Below are 15,844 nucleotides of genomic sequence, written 5' to 3'. Positions count from 1 at the left end.
GAAACATCCCACCCTCGCCTTCTCCCACAGAGTCCACAAGTCTGTTCTATACATCTGAGTCTCTTTTTCTTTTTTTGCATATAGGGTTATCATTACCATCTTTCTAAATTCCATATATATGTGTTAGTATACTGTAATGGTCTTTATCTTTCTGGCTTACTTCGCTCTGTATAATGGACTCCAGTTTCATCCATCTCATTAGAACTGATTCAAATGAATTCTTTTTAATGGCTGAGTAATATTCCATGGTGTATATGTACCACAGCTTCCTCATCCATTCGTCCGCTGATGGGCATCTAGGTTGCTTCCATGTCCTGGCTATTATAAACAGTGCTGCGATGAACACTGGGGTGCACGTGTCTCTTTCAGATCTGGTTTCCTCAGTGTGTATGCCTAGAAGTGGTATTGCTGGGTCATATGGCAGTTCTATTTCCAGGTTTTAAGGAATCTCCACACTGTTTTCCATAGTGGCTGTACTAATTTGCATTCCCACCAACAGTGTAAGAGGGTTCCTTTTTCTCCACACCCTGTAAAGTTGCAGGATATAAAATTAACACACAGAAATCTCTTGCATTCCTATACACTAACAATGAGAAAACAGAAAGAGAAATTAAGGAAACGATACCATTCACCATTGCAACAAAAAGAATAAAATACTTAGGAGTATATCTACCTAAAGAAACAAAAGACCTATACATAGAAAACTATAAAACACTGATGAAAGCAATCAAAGAGGACACAAACAGATGGAGAAATATACCATGTTCATGTATTGGAAGAATCAATATTGTCAAAATGGCTATACTACCCAAAGCAATCTATAGATTCAATGCAATCCCTATCAAACTACCAACGGTATTTTTCACAGAACTAGAACAAAGAATTTCACAATTTGTATGGAAATACAAAAAACCTCGAATAGCCAAAGTAACCTAGAGAAAGAAGAATGGAACTGGAGGAATCAATCTGCCTGACTTCAGACTATACAACAAAGCCACAGTCATCAAGACAGTATGGTACTGGTATAAAGACAGAAATATAGATCAATGGAACAGAATAGAAAGCCCAGGGATAAATCCACAAACCTATGGTCACCTTATCTTCGACAAAGGAGGCAAGGATATACAATGGAAAAAAGACAACCTCTTTAACAAGTGGTTCTGGGAAAACTGGTCAACCACTTGTAAAAGAATGAAACTAGAACACTTTCTAACACCATACACAAAAATAAACTCAAAATGGATAAAGATCTAAATGTAAGACCAGAAACTATAAAACTCCTAGAGGAGAACATAGGCAAAACACTCTCTGACATAAATCACAGCAGGATCCTCTATGACCCACATTCCAGAATTTTAGAAACAAAAGCAAAAATAAACAAATGGGACCTAATGAAACTTAAAAGCTTTTGCACAGCAAAGGAAACTGTAAGCAAGGTGAAAAGACAGCCCTCAGATTGGGAGAAAATTATAGCAAATGAAGCAACAGACAAAGGATTAATCTCAAAAATATACAAGCAACTCCTCCAGCTCAACTCCAGAAAAATAAATGACCCAATTAAAAAATGGGCCAAAGAACTAAACAGACATTTCTCCAAGGAAGACATACAGATGGCAAAAAAACACATGAAAAGATGCTCAACATCACTCATTATCAGAGAAATGCAAATCACAACCACAATGAGGTACCATTACACGCCAGTCAGGATGGCTGCTATCCAAAAGTCTACAAGCAAAGTATATATTGACTTTGAAATAGCATTTTTAAGATTTTCAGAGATTCTTAGAAAATACAAACAGTTTGGAGTATAAAACATCACTATTCATTCTATTGATTTATCTTCTATATGATAATATAAACAATAGTTAGTACTTTAACTTTATTTTTCTTATTGATTTTCTCATGATTTTTCTATAAATAAATACCATAATCTTTTTCATATTTGATAGAACACATTCCAGATTTCAGGAAAAAAATAAAATATATGGCATAAAAATTTCCTTGACTCCTTTCTACACATAGCCAACTATATTAATATGAGATACAAATTGTATTTTCTATCTGCAAGATATTTTGCATATATTTTTTTTATTTGCTTAAAATGTTAACATCAAAGGAGAATGATGTTTCAGAGTTGTATATTTTAAGCATAAGGAGGCTAAATTTATAAAAATAATCCAAATGAACAAAGTGCAAATATAGATAAATAACCAAATCTTACTTATACTCCCAACTGGGTAATCATAATATCTCAAGTGGAACAGATTTGTTTGCACTATATTTTCATAGAAATGACCCAGTTATATTACCATCCAGTTTAGAATATCTAATAATACTTCTGCTATTTTTCAATATCTCCATCTCCTGTTTTGCTTATAGTTTTCCATAGGCTTTTATGGAGAGCCAGATTCTGACTTTCATGTGTAAATTTTGCATAAACCATAATCCATGAACTTCAAAGATGAACTATAGCACTTGATACAAGATATTTTGGGTGATGTAGATGTTAAAAATGCTAACACCATATGCTATTATTATAGCTCATTAATAAAATACAAATTATTAGATAATAAAGACATCAGTATATATTGCTTTATTTATCAAAATCCACTTTTATAAAATTCTCTGCCTCTCTGAATGAACTTTGAAGCAAAATATTATCCACTCCTAGATAGAATCATGTGGTCAAATAAGCTTATTATTCTTCCTCCCTTACTTAGTCTGAATTCATGAGGGAGTACAGCTATGAGGTGGTGGGTGTTTTTAATAAATTACATTGTATGAGAAAAACATCCTATCTCAATTTTTTATCACTGTAACATGAAGATTTCTTACATGATCTCAATGACTTCTCAAACATGATACTATTCACTAAATAAAACCAACCATTTGGGTTTATCAGATGTTCTGTAATTTATTTCTCCAGTTTCAGGTACTGTTGTAGACTGAAAATGTGTGTCCCTCTCCAAAATCATAAATAAGTTCCTTTCTAATGTGGTGAAGTTGGAGAGGAGCTTTAGGAAATGTTAGCTAATGAAGGTTGTACCCTGACAAGTGGAGTTATGTCCTTATAAAGAGACTTCAGAGACCTCACTTGACCCTTCTGCCATGTGAGGACATAGGAAAAAAGGGCAGTCTATGAACTTCCCTGGTAGCTCAGATGGTAAAGCGTCTGCCTACAATGCAGGAGACCCGGGTTTGATTCCTGGGTTGGGAAGATCCTCTGGAGAAGGAAATGGCAACCCACTCCAGTACTCTTGCCTGGAAAATCCCATGGATGGAGGCTGCTCCATCCATGGACTCGCAGAGTCAGACACGACTGAGCAACTTCGCTTCACTTCACTACATGAACTAGGAAGGGGACCTCCCCAGCTCTGGGAATCTGCTGGGACATTAATCTTGGGCTTCTGAGCCTCCATATCTGTGAAAAATAAGTGCATATGGTTTAAATCATCCAGTTCATGGTATTGTGTAATAGCAACACAGAAGGACCGAGATTGAACTTTAGTTAATTTTCAACTTTGTGTAGATATCAAATGAAGAGATAAATGTCTTTGTTAATATGCTAAAGTCTATGTTTATTGATCTGTAATCTCCCTGAGGCCATGAAAAGTTACTTAGTTGTCTGTTCTCTCTTTTCCTTGCACAACGTATGGAACATAGAAACAACTCTATAGATTTTGTTGACTACTTGAATTCTTGATCTATTGAAGTGGGAATTTTTACCGAAAATCATGATTGACTCTATCTACACTAAATACATATTTATATATAAATATTAAATATATAAAATATATTTAAATTTGCTGTAAATATTAACTTTGTTATTTATGTTATAGTTATGAGTGCTTTACATACAGGTGTTATTTTTTTCTTCCGCTTTTTCATGTGCTCTATCATATCACTGTGGTTAAATTCCATACATTTCCAATGACTTTTAACTTTCAAACATTTTTTAAGTATGCTTTGTCTATTTTTTTAAGTACACTTTAAAATCTGGCAATATAAATATTGATTTCAGTAATAATTTGAAAACTTTCCATTTATTCTGCCAGGTTTCACACCATCTAGAAAGTTCAATTTTGGGACAATTTCTACTCTTCTCCCCAACAGTTTCCTCTTCCTCTAAGCTTTAGGCTAATTTGGCAAAAGTAGAAAACATCAAATGAAAATATATTAGAAACTTAAAAGCTTTTGTACAACAAAGGAAACTATAAGCAAGGTGAAAAGACGGCCCTCAGATTGGGAGAAAATAATAGCAAATGAAGCAACAGACAAAGGATTAATTTCAAAAATATACAAGCAACTCCTCCAGCTCAATTCCAGAAAAATAAATGACCCGATCAAAAAATGGGCCAAAGAACTAAACAGACATTTCTCCAAGGAAGACATACGGATGGCTAAAAAACACATGAAAAGATGCTCAACATCACTCATTATCAGAGATATGCAAATCAAAACCACAATGAGGTACCATTACACGCCAGTCAGGATGGCTGCTATCCAAAAGTCTACAAGCAATAAATGCTGGAGAGGGTGTGGAGAAAAGGGAACCCTCTTACACTGTTGGTGGGAATGCAAACTAGTACAGCCGCTATGGAAAACAGTGTGGAGATTTCTTAAAAAACTGGAAATAGAACTGCCATATGACCCAGCAATACCACTTCTAGGCATATACACCAAGGAAACCAGATCTGAAAGAGACACATGCACCCCAGTGTTCATCGCAGCACTGTTTATAATTGCCAGGACATGGAAGCAACCTAGATGCCCATCAGCAGATGAATGGATGAGAAAGCTGTGGTACATATACACCATGGAATATTACTCAGCCGTTAAAAAGAATTCATTTGAATCAGTTCTAATGAGATGGGTGAAACTGGAGCCCATTATACAGAGCGAAGTAAGCCAGAAAGATAAAGACCATTACAGTATACTAACACATATATATGGAATTTAGAAAGATGGTAACGATAACCCTATATGCAAAAAAAGAAAAAGAGACTCAGATGTATAGAACAGACTTGTGGACTCTATGGGAGAACCCGGGGGTGGGATGTTTCAAGAGAACAGCATCGAAACATGTATATCTAGGGTGAAACAGATCACCAGCCCAGGTTGGATGCATGAGACAAGTGCTCAGGCCTGGTGCACTGGGAGGACCCAGAGGGATGGGGTGGAGAGGGAGGTGGGAGGGGGGACCGGGATGGGGAATGCATGTAAATCCATGGCTAATTCAATGTATGACAAAAACCACTGCAATGCTGTAAAGTAATTAGCCTCCAACTAATAAAAATAAATGGGAAAAAAAAATTAAAAAAAAAGAAAATATATTAGAATGTCATGACACTATGTATTTATTTTGAGGAATACTGCATGTTTTAAAATTTTGTTTTCCTGTCCAGAATAAAACACATATTGTGAAGGGTTGATTGATGTCTCAAAAAATTTTGTATTCTTCTCCACAAAATGGACATAAACCTTGCTTTAGAATTTCTTCTTTAAAAGGAGGACACTTTTATCTACATGTGACCTTACACTTAACAATGAGCTGGTCAGAAAAGGCTTAGTGTCTTTTGCATCCATGCCTCTTTTGACAGAATGATCTAACTTCTCACTTCATTGGTACTGTATGTTTAATTTAAGAAATCAATGGATTCTGTGATCTAACAATATTTAGCAAATATTTTAAAGTTATGAAGTTGTGATGAAGAGTAAGAACACTACCTTCAAGGTCAGGACACATGAGTATTATTTCACATTATGCCCTCATCTTCCTCTATAAATTTAGCAGACTTCCCTATTTCTACATGAGGCTTACTTAAGTAATTGAAAGGTGTTTCCAAGTTCTGTGATTCTGCCAAGTCAGTGTGTTTATTGTTGTAAATATTTATATTAACTTCTACTTCAATTAGTAGTAAAATTGGAGGAGTTATGAGACCACAGCCCACCTCCCCAAACTTTCCCATTCCTGGTAAACAGCTTAGATATCCTACTAGGAAGTCTTCAGAATGGACTAATACGATATGAACTCTATTCTTGGGTGCTTTGTTACTTTGAGGACATGTTTCTCTACCTATTGAAAAGCATGAAGATGTCCATAAGAACACTTTGGTAGGTAGATGGACTTTTTTGAAATTAGGATCTAGCAAAAGTCAAACCATCCCTCAACTAGTTTCTGATTAACTGTGATATGATCCATTTATACAATAACTTTTACTTTCATTCCAGTTTGTCACTCAAGTTTGAGAGTCTGAGTGGCTCTTTGTCCAGGGCTTTACTATATTCTCCCCTTGAATATGTATTCTAAAAACAGAATTTCCTGCTATAATTTCTGGCACTCTTTTTTTTTTTTTTTTTTTTAAGTCGCTATCATAGAGAACATTTTCAGATTTAGATCAAGCAGAGTCCCTATCCATAGCATGCTACTCTAGTCTCTGGGGGCTGGAATATGCTGGTGTAGGGATTCTAAAGCAATCACTCTATCAGCACAGTAGCTATTTAAGTAGAGGTTGGATGACCACTCAATGGGCCGTTATGAATGGATTTCAACTTTTTATCAGGTTGGGAATGATGACTCTGTCAGTACATGCTAATTCTCTGATATGAATCTGGCTTTCATTTCAGATATGAAAGAGTCAAGAGATTTTGACTATAATAATTTAACAAAATCCATATTTCTTACAATTATTTAGATGATTTTAAATCCTCTTTCAGATTTTCTTTGGCATCTGCCCTCACAAATGTTGTTATAGCACTATCATATTAAAGGCTCTAGTCAAACTAGGTTTGGTCATATGATTTCAGCATTCATAAACTCCTTTCCTTCATGACACATTCTCTGGATTTAGTTTGGAGTCCTGTACAATTTATTTGTGTTCTTATTAGCACAAGCAAATGTGAACATGAGAATACCCAAAGTTAATTGAATTAAATTTATTTTTTTAGAAAATTTCAAGTATCATAATTTGTTTCTTTTAGTTTGTAGTTATAATAGGCCTCATGGTTGGTGACAGCCTAAACTTGTAATAACACTTAGCTTATAAAATAGTAGTTTAAAGATAAATATCCTGACCCAGGATTTAGTGCTCTGGCTTCTTATTTTGCCTTTGAAAACAGTATTCAGACTCCATGTCCTATATTTTCTGTTGTAAATTATGCATTCATACATATTGTTTTTCTATTCCATAAGAATATTATAAGAATAATTTTAAATGACTGAAGTAAATGCATTCTACTCACTCTGAATATAACTGTAAAATAGAATTATTTTCATCATTGTCATGTTGACCTAATTCCAGAAGTGAAGTAAGATACAAACAAGATACAAATGAAAAAATTGTAAAGATCACCTTGTGTGAAGTGCCAGTATTATAATAGGGTTCATATCATGCACTTACTGTGCATTAGAAAGCAGTATTTAAAAGTTATGATTTGCTAAATGGTAGCTCAATTAAAAAACTAAAGTATGTAAAGAAAAGCATTAAATCAAATAGTATCCCCCAAATGATGACTTTATACAACAATCAATAGTCAGGGTACATCTTAAGCTCATTTGCTATCAAATACCTAAAATCATAAATGGTTAACTTATTTTGTTGGCATAGTGTTTTGTCTTAATGTTGATCAAGAAAGAGATGACAATGAAAGATGAATGCTACAAAAGTTATTTTCTAAAGTTCAGCTATGTTACATGAAATAATTGGGTTGTTGGCAGGATCTACTAATGTTGGTGAAATACCCCTGAGGTCCTATTAGCCTGAGCTAAGAACCTGTATAACATTTGTCTGCAAGCAGGAACTGTGGTAGTACTTTTAAGGTTGAAAAGGAAGACTTATGGAAAGGTGCCATCTATAAATCAGCAAAGACATATACTGTAGTTGAGCTAGTTGACATTTTTAATCTTACAACTTACTGCTTGGTGAACTGACAACTACCTAGGGTTCTGGCCATGGACCCATGTCAGACACATTCATAGGTAAGATTTTGTTATTCAGGAAATCATATAATTTTGACTCTCAGGTTTAAATGGATCTTAGAAAGCATATAATCACCTCTCATTCTCACCAACTTGAGATTTAAATCATTTCTTCAGCATGTAAAATATCAAGAAAGGTGGACTCAATTACAACATTATCAATTTAACAATTAAATATTTGCTTTTTATTTATATATATAGAAATCATATATCAATAGAAATAGAATAATAAAATAATTAGTCAAAATAAATTAAAATAATAATATAATTTATGTTTGCATCTAAAATTTTCCTCAATTAATGATATAACATAAGAATTTTCCTATGATATTATATAATTTTAAGAAAACATTTATTAAAAACTGCACACTAATCAAATATATGAAGTATATTTTAATTGATTTCTCCAAAGTTGAACAGTCCATGCACTTTCTAAATTTTCCACAGATCTTAATAATTATGTTGAACACTTATGTAAGTAATGATTTTTCTCTTTTAAAAGTACTTTCCTTTAATGTCTGTACCTAGAAAGAGTATTGTAGAATCAAAGAAAAAGAAAAACTGATCTTTATATCTTCATGGTGGTTTCTAAAATATTTATGTCTAATTGTTACTTTATATACACTAGCCTCCTTTCTGATCTATTGGGGGACCCCATCTCAGTATAAGGAAATGCAGTGGAACTGCAGAACTTTGTTTCCACTTAAGTGTAACATTTTCATTTCAGATAATTTTTAAAAATCTCTTTACTTATTTTAAATGAAAAGACTTTTTTTTTAGAATACATTGTATTATATTTATGTTTAATCTCTTTTCCTTGGGAAATTTATCTTCATTAATTTTTCATTCTATTCAGTTCAGTTCAGTTGCTCAGTTGTGTCCGACTCTGTGATCCCATGGACTGTAGCATGCCCAGCCTCCCTGTTCATCACCAACTCCTGGAATTTACCCAAACTCATGTCCACTGAGTCGGTGATGCCATCCAACCATCTCATCTTCTATCATTCCCTTCTCCTTTTGCCTTCAGTCTTTCCCACCATCAGGGTCTTTTCCAATGAGTCAGCTCTTCTCATCAGGTGGCCAAAATATTAGAGTTTCAACTTCAACATCAGTCCTTCCAATGAACATTTAAGACTGATTTCCTTTAGGATGGACAGGTTGGATCTCCTTGCAGTCCAAGGGACTCTCAAGAGTCTTCTCCAACACCACAGTTCAAAAGCATCAATTCTTTGACCCTCAGCTTTCTTTATAGTCCAACTCTCACATCTGTACATGACCACTGGGAAAACCATAGCTTTGACTAGATGGACCTTTGTTGGCAAAGTAATGTCTCTGCTTTTTAATATGCTGTCCAGGTTTGTTCTATTAGTAATGTAGTATTCTGTAACCCAGAATTATGGAAGTTGGGTGCTATGGGAAGATAGGAGAAAAAAGCATAGTAATGTGTATGGCAAGCAGAGTGGGAAGATCATTCCTATCATGGGTGGATGAACTGCTGCTGTTTGGTAATAAAACTTTAAGAGCATTTAACAGGGACACTCTTCATGACTTTATGTGAACAAATATACATTCATATACACAGTAAATGTCTAATAAATATTTGTTAATGAGTGAACTGCAATAGCTACATTTAATAATATATTTTCTATGTGTTTATCTTAGTTGATACATATATGCTTATAAATATGTTGGCTTACTTATTACTCCAACTTTTTAAGGAAATTATTTATTTTATTCTCCACACTAATTTTTTTCCTTTTAAAACATTGAAAATAAGGATTTCCTTTGCTTAATAGACTACCTTGCAATAAACAGCTATCAAAGAGTTTTTTTTAATCTAAGTATACTGAATTTGTATAATTATTTAAGATGACTTAAATTGTATGTGAAACTGAATTTTGAAGAATAAAATTGTTATTTTAAAAACACTGCAATTATCTTGGCAATAATATGACCTAGTAAGATAATTTCTCCTAGAGGCCATAATTATTTTCCTATGTACACCTTACTGTGTGCCAGAAAATATTAACCTGGAGTGTAGCTTCCTTTTAAACATTAATTTATTTTTCTCATTGAGAATTATGGAAAATAGAACTAGTGGACAGGAGAAATTGATTCCTGCTAAGTTTATGGTTTGGGGAACCTGCCTTATGCTCTCCCATGGAGAATGGCAACTCAGCAAGCATTTGCTCATCACTTAATAGATTTCAGGCACTGCACACATTATGCCAGGCCACTATGGTAAGCAAGGAAACACACCCTAATAATATATATATTCTGCAAGGTACCAGCTAGCCTATGTTGCCAAGGACTTATACATTTCCCTAAACTGCTTGTTTGTGATAGATATGTATTGACCATGTCTTCTCTTTCCACAGTTAGAGCTGAGGTTTCAAATGTAAATCCTCATGGAAGAAGGAACAACTCTCACCTGCAGGCTTGATCACTCAGCTTACAAGGTGGGTGCGTACATGTTAACTCACTTCAGTTATGTCTGCCTCTTTGCAACCCTATGAACTATAGATTGCCTGTATCCTCTACTCTTGGTGGTTACTATTTCTAAACTCACAGAAACAGGAGAACACAAAAGCATGGGATACCAAGAACTTAGTAAAGTCAAACAGAGTCGGAAACAGAATACAGATCTCATGTAGGTAGCCCAGTGTTTTCTTAGCAAATTACACATCAGCTATTATCTTACAGAGAGTTTACAGGTGACAGGTACTAGATATCTGAAGAGATAAAAAGCCATCACGGAAGAAGTTAGAAAGAACTGGAAAAAGTACTGGGGCAAAAATTCTAAGGACATGCTCCAAAGTCACACTGACTGCTCTAATGTGTTCTAAGAAATTTAGATGACAAACCTTTCATGATCCAGAAGTATCATTCTTTATTCCTTTGTGGGTAATCCAGGTCCCAGGAAGGTGTTACTTACTGAAGGGATCTGCTCAGACCTCCCAACAACGTGACTGAATTTGTTCTCTTGGGACCCACACAGAACCAACACCTGCAGAAAACACTCTTCATTTTCTTTCTGTTCCTTTTCCTATTCACTGTGCTAGCCACTCTGCTCATTGTCATTACCATCCCCCTCAGCCCTACACTTTCTGCCCCATGTACTTCTTTCTCACTTACTTGGCCTTCATACATGCCTCTTATACATCTGTCATTGACCTGCTGTACCAGCGGAGAACCGTCTCCTGGGGTGGCTGTTTGACTCAGATGTTTTTGGAGCACTTCCTGGGGGGATCAGAGATCATACTCCTTACTGCCATGTCCTATGACCGCTACGTGGCCATCTGCAAGCCTCTGCACTACACGACCATCATAAGACGGGGGCTCTGCCAGCTCCTGGTGGTGGTGGCCTGAAGTGGGGGGATCCTGCATGCCACCGTACAGATTCTCCCCACAGTCGACTTGACCTTCTGTGGTTCCAAGGTCATCGACCACTTCATGTGTGCTTTCTTCTGTGTTGCAACTTGCCTGCAGCGACACCTACAGGTTGGAAATGGTGGTGGCAGCTCACTCAGTGGGGATGCTTTCACTGATTTTTTTTTCCTGCTCCTCATCTCCTACATAGTCATCCTGAGCTCCCTGAAATCCCATGACTCTGAAGGATGGAACAAGTCACTCTCTACCTGTGGCGCCCACTTTACAGTAGTGGTCCCTTGTATATTCGGCTACACACGTCCTGTGGCCACTTACCCTGGGGACAAGTTGGTGGCTGTGTTTTTTGCAATCCTCACTCCCATTTTAAATCCTATCATTTACACAGTGAGAAACACAGAAGTGAAAGGTGCCATGAACAGTTTGTTGATGCTGGAGCGGAGAGTAACTTATGTTATCCACTATGCCAAGAAAAGGATATATATGTGGGAATGATTATATATTTAAATTGTGGGACAAAACAAACAAACAAAAAACAATTGCAGATCCCTGGCAGGGGGAAAAAAAAAGACCTAGGAACTAACATCTGTTGAAGATTCAATAATAACTAGGCATTTATAAGACATTTTGATAACTTGTACTTTAACAAAGCTTCAATGTTCACATTCATAGATTCAGAATAAACAATGGAGGGAACAGATATTAATATTTATGCTTCTGTTGATCACTGTAGAACAAGATTCTCCCCAGAGTGTTAGTTCTATTTTACTAAATTCTTCATGTATGTTATTTGGATGAAATTGACTTTTTCTTAGGATCTTGATGTAAGAAATTATTTGTTTATTTATTTTTGCTTAGCTTGTGGTATATCCAGTAAGAAATGGAAATTTTTAGATAGATACATGGGGAAGGAACTGTTGAATGAAGGAATCATTGATTTTTTTTTTGCAATTTTTTTTCAATTTATCAAAAGCAAAACGAGAGACAGCCACTAAAAGGGAAAATGATAATTGTTGATCTGTCTCTTATTCTTTTTGTTGCACAAATTAGACCAGAAAGTTTGAAATTACTGTTAATTTGTTCTTATATGCTTAAATATCCTTTTGGCTTACAGATTTTCTTGAATATAAAGGGAAATGTTTTCTTTTGCTATATCAAGACTTGAGGAGCCATTAGAAACTAGAAACTAGACTTTATTTTTGGGGGCTCCAAAATCACTGCAGAAGGTAACTGCAGCCATGAAATTAAAAGATGCTTACTCCTTGGAGCAAAAGCTATGACCAATCTAGACAACATATTACAAAGTAGAGACATTCCTTTTCCAACAAAAGTCTTTCTAGTCAAAGCTATGGTTTTTCCAGCAGTAATGTATATAGAGTTGGACTATAAAGAAATCTGAGCACCGAAGAATTGATGCTTTTGAACTGTGGTGTTGGAGAAGACTCTTGAGAGTCCCCTGGACTGCAAGAAGATCCAACCGATCCATCCTAAAGGAGATCAGTCCTTGGTGTTCACTGGAAGGACTGATGTTGAAGCTGAAACTCCAATACTTTGGCCACTTGATGTGAAGAACTGACTCCTTAGAAAAGACCCTGATGCTGGGAAAGATTGAAGGTGGGAGGAGAAGGGGACAACAGAGGATGAGATGGTTGGATGGCATCACCAACTCGATGGACATGAGTTTGAGCAAGCTCCGGGAGTTGGTGATGGACAGGGAAGCCTGGCATGCTGCAGTCCATGGGGTCACAAAGAGTCAGACAGGGCTGAGCCCCAGCGACTGAACTGAAACACCTGTTATCAAATTTCAATAGAAAGACATATGTTTATTTTTCAGAGCTGTTGCTCTGTAGGTCTGCTACATATATTTACATTAAATAAATCCTTTATTATCTATCAGGCATATTCACCTCAGTTGATTTATTCACAAACTAAACAGGTATTAATAGCTCCATTATTATTATCCCCATTTTATGTAGAAGCAAATTGAAGACAAGAAAAGCTTACTGACTTAACTGACTTAGATCACATATGCTTCCCCCATAAAATGTGTCAGGAACTATCACACTGAAAAACAGGTTTCTTTCACAAGTTTCAGCTACATCTTTCAACCCAGGTCTTTAAAACTCAGTCTTACTTTCTTTCAAAAGAAATAAAGTTGTCTGTCTTATGTTTAAGTGTATAGATAATAAAATTATCTGCAGTTTTAATGATTCAATTTGTCCTTCAAGGAGACAAATGTGTTGTTTCTGCTGTGTTACATTGGTTGTAGCTTTGTCTCAAATGTAGTGCTAGAAATTGGTAGCATGTTAACTTTTTTAAATTAAACCCCCCTAAGATTTATTTCTCATTAATGAAAAGAAGCACTAAAGTAGGTCTTCATAAACACAATGTGACTGATGCATACTTTTGGAAAGTGGGAGGCACCCACAATGCTCCTCTATGTAGTTGAAGAATATCTGGTCATTCTACATTATAACGTAAGTCATTAATCAGAACTCCTCTGACTATGACACTCCAACTCTTGTTTTTTCTCAAAAAAGTAACTTTCTCAGACTCAGTGATGTACTGGGACTATTTCTTCCATAATTTGAACATGCAGTAACACCTGAGCACGGTCCTGGGGTGACAGTGTTTACTAAGCTGTGTATGACTGTCTCAAAATCCTAGGAAAGAGAACCTTTTTCTATGAAGTCTAGATCTGAAAGAGTGTATAATTACCACTTATCCATTTAAAAGACCAGGTTTGTAATTACTGGTGAGAATGAAATATTTCAATAGAATCTAGGCTAAATGATATGTGGTTCATTTTGTCTTGTGACTGTTACAGAGGACAGGAGTGTAACCCATGAGTTACATAGGAAAAGTACTGGGTAAATGTTATTTCTACTCTAAGAAAAAAGAGAAGATATGAAGAGGGAAACAAAGGCTAATTGTTTTGTCTTAGGAGCTGTACCAGAAGCTCCTTGGAGGAGTGAGAAGATTAACGCAGCACAGATTATAAGCTGTCAGCAGCAAACTGGGAAAGAGTAAGAAGGAAATGCAAGCGAGGCGGGCATTCTCAGTGGATAGAATCTTGCTGGTTTGTGAGTTTAAAGCTTGCTTAGATGCTCCTTTGCCCTCATCACCAGGAATCTTCTCTGAGGAACAACTGCCACCTGACTAGAATGTTGCTTCCCCTTCAGGATACTCCATGTTTTACTGGTGTGAAAAATGCCAAAGGCAAACCTGATCACTGGCCACAATGCAAAGGTTGACACTGAGGGATTTTTCTCTTCCTTTTGTGGCAGAGTGTACTTTCTTCCCATTAGCTCTATGTTGACTTCCATTTTCTATGCTATTTGCACTCTTTTGATTGTGTCAAGGAAACATCACCTGATGATCTTTTTTGCAGATATATTTGCTTTCATGGGTATCAAGAAAAGTGGGATGTGATAGGTTCAAGGAATGAAATTCAAGATGTTTATTTTCAAAAGAAGTGGAGTTCCACTTGTGTGAAAGATGTTTAGAGTAAAACAGAGCAACTCAATAATTGAAGAGACTGATACTCTGTACATGTGGTAGCATCTTGAAGAGCTAACTAGGTGTAATTTCCATAGGGCTTTTCCTATTGATATCCCATAGTATTAACATTTATTTTGGGGAAAAAAATGTCATTATGGCCAATTTAATTTAGGTAATTTTGACTTATTTATTTTATTCACAAAATACCATTCAGTGCACCAGTGGGCCACAGAGTTATAGGAGCTGGGGTATTCAGCACAATAATAAAAAGGTTGTGTTTGTGTGACACTTAAATTCCAGTGAGCATAGATGGATAATAAGCAAGTAAATGGTTAACTTGAAATATAATTTTGTTAGTAATGAGTAAGATGAAAACATTTAATGAAAGGGTTATGCAGGATAGAATAATTGGATGGAGATTCATGTAGTTGTTTGAAGTACAGCTAGAATTTCAATTTGGTCTGAGTAAATAACCACATTATGCTTTCTCCTTTTTGAAAAATAAGTAGGTTATCTAAAAATGTGCGTTTGATGTGGGAAAAATGCCTCTCCCAATAAGGTAAAAAATAGTTCCTTGGGGGACAAACATTTCTCACTGTTTCTAAGTATAATGCAGAGATATACACAACTCACATAGATATAACTACTTTCAAGGGACATATGATTAAGGAAACAGAATATCTAAGAAACACCTTTAGGGGCCAATAGTGGACAACGATTGAGGGATATTGTCTTAGCTTATGTCTGCATGCTCAGGTAAGACCATGGAATAACTATAATGTTAGTAAAGTGCATCGAAGCACAGATGTTGGCCCATCATCTATGAGGATCATCTTCAGTAAAACTGAGAGAGTCCTTCGTCTTAGAAGATTTCCCAAAGTCAGTGATCAACTCCATTAATGAACCAGTTGTAATCTGTGATACATTTTCCACAATAGGAAAAAAAAAAATGAAGGCTCTAACTCCAAACATTTCTAG

Source organism: Odocoileus virginianus, unplaced genomic scaffold (assembly GCF_023699985.2).
Source record: "Odocoileus virginianus isolate 20LAN1187 ecotype Illinois unplaced genomic scaffold, Ovbor_1.2 Unplaced_Scaffold_32, whole genome shotgun sequence".
Classification (NCBI taxonomy): Eukaryota; Metazoa; Chordata; class Mammalia; order Artiodactyla; family Cervidae; genus Odocoileus; species Odocoileus virginianus.
The sequence above is the reverse complement of the archived record's forward strand: the minus strand, read 5'-3'. Positions refer to the sequence as shown.